General features: G+C 36.5%; 1 pseudogene; it reads right to left on the bottom strand.

Annotated features, from left to right (window-relative positions):
* Positions 1-2,407: 2,407 nt before the first annotated feature.
* LOC120778086 lies at positions 2,408-3,553 on the bottom strand (annotated as a pseudogene).
* Between the last annotated feature and the right edge of the window lie 5,053 nt (positions 3,554-8,606).

Raw genomic sequence — 8,606 nt, forward strand, 5'->3', positions numbered from 1 at the left:
TTTTTACCATATTACTAGCTTGTGAAAAAAAACATAAAAATACCTAAAACAAAGTAAGGACATTAATCACATTTAACCGGATGTACTAATTTGTGCGGATTTGTCAACACTTGTGTTGCCATCTGTTGCCATCTGATAACTCACAACTTTATCGTAAAGTTGGCATTCCTGATGTTATGCAAATTTAGAACGTTTTGACATATGATCGTTAATTATGTTATATACAGTAATAAAAAATATTAATCTCGACCAAAAACTGGAATTAAAGCGCAAACAATTTCGAGCGGCATGAATTAAATCAGTAGCATTGCATTGATGAACTTAATTCGATTTTTGCGGTTGAAGCTACATCAAGGCAAAAATGTTACATTCAATGGGGAACAAGATAGGATCATGATTAATGTCTCTTACGTGCCTGAATTGGAGGATGTTGATGTGGACGAGCTCTGGTTTCAGCAAGACGGCGCTGCATGTCATGCAATCAATAACACAAAAAATCGATTGAAGGAAACTTTTGGTTAGCGCATTATGTCGCATCGGTCACTTGAGGCGTGGCCTCCAAAATCGTGTGATTTAACACCGCTAATAAATATCATAAACTTATTAAACTACTATTAAGAATATTATTAGCAAGTATCGCTTTGCCGCCTTCTTGTTAGTTACTTACCAATTTCGTAGTATTCAAAATATTTGTAATAAAGTCGAGCGGAGGTGTTCTATTCACCATACTGGGCTATCGGGAGATATTGGCAGATTGTCTCCTTTTGAGTACCAAATTATTCTACGTTAATCGTACTTACCTATTTTTAAAAGACGTATACATTGATCAATATATATTATTAAAAGAATGCATCCTTATTGACCGAAATGCTAAAAGAAGTTACGAGTCCTAAACTATCCACGCTAAGGCGTTTCTTAAAGCGTAACTCTATATTAGATTTAAAAAGTAACATTTTATTGAATCTACGCGAATTAATTGACTGAGCTCATAGTATCAGAGTGGTGGTAGGACGATATTTTCATTACGCTTTGATGAATATTGTCCATATGGGCCGAGTTGCTGCAAACGGCGCCGAATCGACTATTCACGGTTTTCGTATATACTTAAAGCTACGTCTGCTATATTTATTTTAGTGCATCCTTGACGTGGTCTACACGGTATAATATTATCCAATAATGAATACTAGGTCTCAAGGTGGGGAGGCGAATAGTATTTCTAATCAAACGTTAACTTATTTTTTTTTATTATTATTTTATCCGTTTCAATTGATTACTTTTCGCAATTTTTCCGCTAGAGACATTATTCCAACGGTGTAAGATTTTTCTGGTTTGTAGGTGAAAAACTGCGACAAGTTGTTTTCCCAGGCTTCTCTTCATGTCAACTTTACTCCATTACGGTAGTTCTGTATTTACCGAAACAAATAGTAGCCCGATGGTGCAAAGTCAGGCCTACATGGCGGATGCTTCAAAACTTCCCAGCCAACTTCTTCCAGTTCTTGCCATTTTTTTCGATTGCTTACTTAAATTTCATCAACTGTTCACAGCGAAATGTAAAATTTATCGTTTGATCAACCTGGAGCAACTCATAGTGGATGATTCCTTTCCAATTCCACCAAGCACTCAGCATAGCCTTTCGAGGCGTCAATCCTGGCGTTGCGCCCATGTGTTGAGCTTCACCACGCTTGGAGCACGATCTTTTCGCACATTATTGTCGTATTTGAACAACTTTTCGTCGCCTGTTACCATTCGCTTCAGAAATGGTTTGATTTCATTTCGTTTCAGCAAAGAATCGCACATGTTAATTGAGCCCATTAAATTTTTCACAGACAATTCATCTGTAGCCAGCCCTTTTTAAATGGTTCAAAACTATGAGATGATGAATACCAAGTTCCTTAGCTATGTCATTTCTACTTATGTGACGGTCCTGGTCAATCTCTTCCATAATTTCATCGACTTTTCAGCGATAGGCCAGAGCGAGGTGCATCTTTCATATCGAAATTTCCAGAACGAAAGTGGGCGAACCATTGTTGTGCTACACGAACTGATGCAGCCCCGTCTCTCGAAACTTCACAAATTTCATTGGTGACTTGCGTGGCACTCTTTCCTTTTTCACTCATGTCTGAACAGCCGCAACTCTTTTTCAACTTCTCCGAATTCAGTTTTTTGCAGCTAAATGAAGCTTTCTAACACTGGAGATATACGACTGCAACGACATCTATTCACAAAATGTGAACAGACTTTTTCGACTACCGTATATGTTTATAAATTTTTCAGATGAATACGGAAGTTTCAAGGATTTTTACTATAGTAAAAGTTAGTGCTGGTTATTAGATTTATCTTAAGTATTATTACTTACCTTTACGGAATTCTGCTTCAAAAGTATGTTAAACAAATAAATAATTTTTTTTCTAATTTTTATATTTTTATTTTGATGTTTCATAGAACAAATCTATTCTGCTTACAGAGTTGAAATCATAGCATTTGTACAACAATTAATTGTAATCCACCCACTTACCTAAGCTCAATGCGAACTGTTGTTGCCGGGATATGACAGTTTACGCATGCTGCTAACACATTTTGGAAATTCGTTATCCTGAAGGAATTATATAAGCACCAACTCATATGTCACTACAGTTCCAGCAACCTAATAATATAAAATACACAATAACGGAAAGCAGAAAACAAGAAAACCAGAATCCCAGAAAACAAGTAGGCAAGACTATTAATTATTTCGCTTGAATATGGTAAATTGATACTTGTGTATAAAAAAGGGAAGTCAACTTGAAGAAAGACAACAGAAAGCGTGTAAGCGAAAATCAGAAAGCTGATTGCACCAAGAGGAAGTAAGTAAAGGTAATCACATAACAAAGCAAAAATGGTCGAAGTCCAACGGCAGTGGTACATGCCACGAACATAAGCCATAGGCAGGTAAAAAGTATGAGTGTAGAAGTAATGAATAGGCGAAGCGCCGAAGTACCAGCCCACGTGACTGCTCATGGACAAGCGACCGGCGGAATGCAAGGCTATACGCTACTTACGCTCAGCACCAATTTCCGTGTGAGATAAAATAATTTCATGCCAAATCGGTGCTAATATCCTCCGAGAAATGTTTCACCTCAGTGCACCAGGACTCCTTGGGCACTCAGCGTAGCACGCGCAACGGCTTCCGTGACTCATCTTTGATGCTGGCCGAATACAATGAAACGGCCAAGGTACGGCCGATAAGGAAGAATAGCGAAAAGTAAAAGCATGCGACATGGGCGAGCGATGACATTTTGCTATAATGAGAGAGAGAGAAAAGCAGACGAGACATAAAATTGCCGGCTATTACATACTCATCACGCGAACTAAATTATATAGTATTACCGAGGGATGTGTAAACTCACTTAAGACTAGGCAACAGTTGCGCACAAATGAAATACAAATTATTCCAGAAAAATGTCATTGTGATGAGCGAAATGGCGCCGTCAATGCGTGTGCAGAACTCGAACAAGCTCCGGTCTTGCTTATGTTGCGTCGACCAGTACATCTCAGGCATACGCTGTGTCGGTCAGTCAGCCAAAGTAAGCAATTAAAAGTGTAAGGCGATATTTGAAAGTGTGTAAGGTAAGCTCATTGTGCCCTTGAACTTGAATAAGTTATCGTTAAGCTGCGTAAATCTCGCTGCCAAGCCAATGCTAACTGTCATAACGAAAACATTCATATAATTGCAGATGAAGGAGCAGAATATGTTCAGCACTTTACCCTAAATAGCCAGTGGATGTCAGTGATTACTCAGAATAAGGAAGTTCTCGAAAGGGTCCTCGGTCTGAGGACAATAGTTGGAATCGTGTATGTTGGATAAGATAGTCAGCAGATGTTCACCTGAAAATATAAACTGTAAATTTAAAGAAAATCTCATACGAGCATATGTAAAGGAAGCATAATGACACAAATTAACTAGAAATAGCATGGAATCCCAAGAGAGATGTTGCGAATTAAAAAAAGCTCTTTTGTTTTAGTTGAAATAAAATTCTATATACTGTCCATGCTTTTTTCATGACGGGAAATACAACTCTTGCAAAAAGTAATACCGAACGTCAATCAAATGCGCCGCACTTTCGGTGAATGGACGCAAAACGAGATTGCCACCGATCCCGATCTTCATAAAATTATTTTGTTCAGCGATGAAGCTCACTTTTCGTTAAATAAACTAAATTTTTGCGTTTCAAGTAATGATAATCCATAAGATATTGTTCACTCACCGTGTGGTGTGTTCTTTGGGCGGAAGAGCTCACTGATCGAAACTTATTTAAAAATGAAGCCCATCTTAACGCAACAGACAAGGGAAATGATACAGGGCCATGATTTATGACTTTTTCGTAGCTTAAAGAAAGGGTGTTGATATGGACGACAAGGCTACTCTACATAATATGCAGCCAACGAAAGAATCAATTTATTAAAGGTAACTTTTGGTAAACGCACTATCTCGCGTGACCTCTAAGATAAATCGCAAGATCTGGACTATTTGGTGCAGATTTAAGTAAAGTCATGCAATGGAAGAGCGTTCCGAATGTGAAATACCCTTTAAAAGCTCGAATGTTATCTATTATTTCGTTCTTCACGAACTTAGGCATGCTTTTCCTGACAAACTGCTGACTGTAAGAGGTCTCAAATTGGTGCTTGTCAACCTAGCACAAGTACATACATATGTATATTCCAAATTCTTATAAATTCTTTAAGCACTCAACGCACACCTGGTCGCTCTCATTCCCTACTCCTTCACTTGCAACTACCCGACTATCATACATATGTACTACTCTGTGTCATACCAAATGATCATCCAACTTACCGAGTGATAACATTATGGCCACACATATCATCATTTTAATTCTGTACGTCAGACGTCCTTTCTCTATTTGCGTTAAATACTCCGGCAAGTCGCACTCGATTTCGCACCAATCCAACATCAATGTCGGCTATTTGCGTGCCAATACGATGGCACTGATGCAAACCACAATCATAGGCAAACGAAATATCAGCGGTTCTGCACAATTACCAAACGTATGTATGAGTAGGTGTGTGTGTAAAAGAGCAAGCGTCGATATAGGAAATCCAGGCCATAAAATGACGGCGCCGAGCGAAGGACGGTGAACGATTAAGGAAAGATGCAGACATGACAGAGATAAATGTTTATGTAATAAAGAAGTTACTATGGAGTTTCATTAAAACAAAATTGTATGCTTGGCTTTGTATTTTTCCAGTGTGACTTAAACAAAAAAAACAATAAAGTGAAACATTAAAATGATAGCCAACTATCAGAAAGTGTCAACCGCAAGGCTTTATTTATGTGTATGCGACCACTTGGATTTTTACATTTTCTACCTGACTGTGTTTAAGTAGCCTCGGTGCTACATCGAGTGCTCTGTATGCAATTCTCTGCATTTATGCGCTAAAGATCTCGCCACAATGTTTACATGTCGAAGTTGATTGGTTTGTGAAGCACTTTGTTCATTGTCACTCCCAAATCAATTGTTGTCGTTGTTATGAGCAACAAACAATATATGGTCCGGATATTTGTTCATAAAAACGACAACTGCCATGGGTGGGCCGCAGTGACTGCTCTGGTTGGCATTATAGCGAAGAACTCGGCGAAGTGCAGCACTTGTTTATCAATGGCGAGAGAATGAAAATGCCACAAAAGAAAAATGTTGATTAGTGCAGGACAATGTGCAATTACTTATTAATATTTGGTGTTGTTGTGTTGATTTTAAATATCTTAAGAGTCAATATGTGAAGATAGGAAACACACAAATTTATTATGTGATACTTAAAAGTTTCTATACGCTACAACATGTTATATTGACTTATATTTGCACAAGTCTATGGCTACCGAGGGAAAGAAATTGAATAGTTTAGTGGAAGAGAATTCGATGCAAAAAATTGAGGTGGAGTTTATGACATTGCGGCGTTTAATTCAAAGTAGCTTATAAAATAATATGTATATAAGGCTCTGGTAAAATGGCGCAAATAAATACTACATATTTTACACAAAAAACATTTATCCAATATATTGGTCAGTAAGTAGAAATTTTACTCAAACGAACAACCGTATTATTATGCTTCAGAAAATGTTTAGGTATGTGGAATGAGGTATTACTCATACTCGGATGCTTTGTCTGGCGAACAATTCAGTGATTTTTTCTGCAAGCCTAACTGACGTGTTCTTTTCAAAAAAATTCTGCGGCCTTAAGTGCAGCTCAGTAAACGCATTAACTTTCGCATGCGTTCCGTTCAATAGTAAGGGGTTTGATTTCTAAGTTATTTTGTAAGTGAGTAAGGCATTTCAATTTCACAAACAAAATTCGTCATTTTGTAACTTAATGCTCGCTAAATTACTAAGAGATTTTCACTGTAGAAATTTATTTATTGAAAATTTGAAACGGAGTGGCTCTCAAGATGAAATTCGAAGTGGCTGCCACCAACTCCAACTACCTGACACTTTAGCTGCTAATGGCTAATAGCTTTTGTTTTCCAACAATTTTTGCCCGTTAAGTTCGCACAGCTGCTGTGCACTAACTTGTTTGTAATTAGTAGAGTTTATAGTTTTGTTATGCCCTATCCCGGTTGGTTGAATTCACGTAGGTCTAGTGGTGCACTTAAGTACATTTAAAAAGTAAGAGTTCGCTAGTAAAATGTATTCATACATGTAAATGGGAATTAGCACTTTTTCACAATTCATTGCTTCCCAGTGAAACTTTTACATCTATTGTCTCCAAAGCGTTCTACAAATTCTACGACAATATTTCCCTTATTAAGTCTGTTTTTCTGTTTCTCATTCCCACATATATGTACATATGTATTATATTAGTCTCTTCAGCTTAGTCTATATAGCATATCTAGGAGTGCGCTCACGATATAGCAGACAAGTTTAGTTGGATCGTAAAAACTAGAGATACTTGTATAATGGAGATAGATATTTCAGAAACAAAACAAAAAAAAATGAAATAATTAGCAATGAATCCTTGACACACAAAAATAAAGGAGGTCCAAAAATATGATTGTAATCGCTTAAAGAATTCATTTAGCAACGAATGAATACCATTTTAATTAAAACGGTTTACTGATAAACTTAAAAAGCAAGACCTCGTCATTATCATCCAAAAGTGACGAGTATTATCTATATTTTAAATTATTTTAATACCGATTGCATTAATTTAGTCTAAGTCCACGGCGGTGTGATATTTATTTTTGTTTGGTACAGAAGCGATTTCATTTATTCTCACAGAATTCGTTTGAAGATTATGTCCCCAAAATAAACGCTTTCGAATTTGTGTGCTTCAGTGATATATATATGTACGGCTTATGAGCAATGCTTGTAGATAAACAAAAAGCGCTTCCATGACATTTTGCAAAACATATGTTTGTTTAAGTATATGAGGAAATCCATATATTGAATGTGGAATAAACTGACGAAGTAAATTGATTTGAGATTAAAGAAATTGCTGCGAACATACGCGGTTGCGGGTATGTGCATACATATATTAAGCATACTTGTACACATACATACACATGCATAATTCAATGCGTCTTTGTATGCGGCATTCGAATAAAAGTATTAGAAAAGCATGTTTTCGTCGCATTGGAATTGTACTCGCACAAGAGAGAGGAATTAGAAAACAGCGCGACAATGCCAGAGGATTTCAAATAAGTTCCTTAGAGTGCATAAATGAATAGTAATTCGGATTAGATTTGATTGGATTATTTAGTTCTGTTGCTGGAATTTGGGGAGGAATTTCAAAATTTGTGTTTTTAGAATTTTTGAATGCAATTGATGATGCGTTCACTGAGAAATGTACTCAGCGGGAGACTTCATTTGTTTACTACAGAAGAATATTCAAAGCTTTTGCATGCTTAGGTATAAAAGCTTTAAATTTTAAAATTCTAAGAAGATTCAACATTTGCATAATTTTATACAAATATTTGCACTTATAAAGCTACTATAAAGTGCATACATACGTCCATAAATATAGCATATACTTGTATCCATATATTGCATAGGTATACCTATCGTGTATGTATGGTATACCTACAATTATGACGAGATTGTTTTTGCTAATTTTAGGTACTTCAGAAGGCCTCTTATATTTCACTTTGGTTCAGAACGATCTCCCAGAGTACATACAAGTTATAGTTGTTGACCATCGCCTGCCAAGCTCGCTGCAGTTCCACCGGACCTCTGAAGGAGGTTGCACTTCGGATCAGTATATGTCCCGCTATCTTGAGGCAGCCATCTGCGTTTTAAAGACGATGCAATGGTCTGCTAGCCTAAAACTAGAATTTATAAAGAGCTCCGATAGACCCAAGCAAACCGTTGTTTCTGCTACATATTTTTTCTAGGAAACATTTTTTAGTTCAATGAAAAATAACTATCTTACTACTAAGTGTAAGTGGGATGTACCTTTATTAACTGAAAGCATTATAAAACAAATGAAAGCATGTATTCTTTATTTACAGTTAATAAATTAATCCTTTATTTTGTAAAATTAACGAATTATTATTTCTGAATTACACTTTTTGATAGCTTTTAAATTGAAGCAAAAATTAACTATTCATATTATCCTATC

The sequence above is a fragment of the Bactrocera tryoni genome, chromosome 5 (assembly GCF_016617805.1).
Source record: "Bactrocera tryoni isolate S06 chromosome 5, CSIRO_BtryS06_freeze2, whole genome shotgun sequence".
Lineage (NCBI taxonomy): Eukaryota > Metazoa > Arthropoda > Insecta > Diptera > Tephritidae > Bactrocera > Bactrocera tryoni.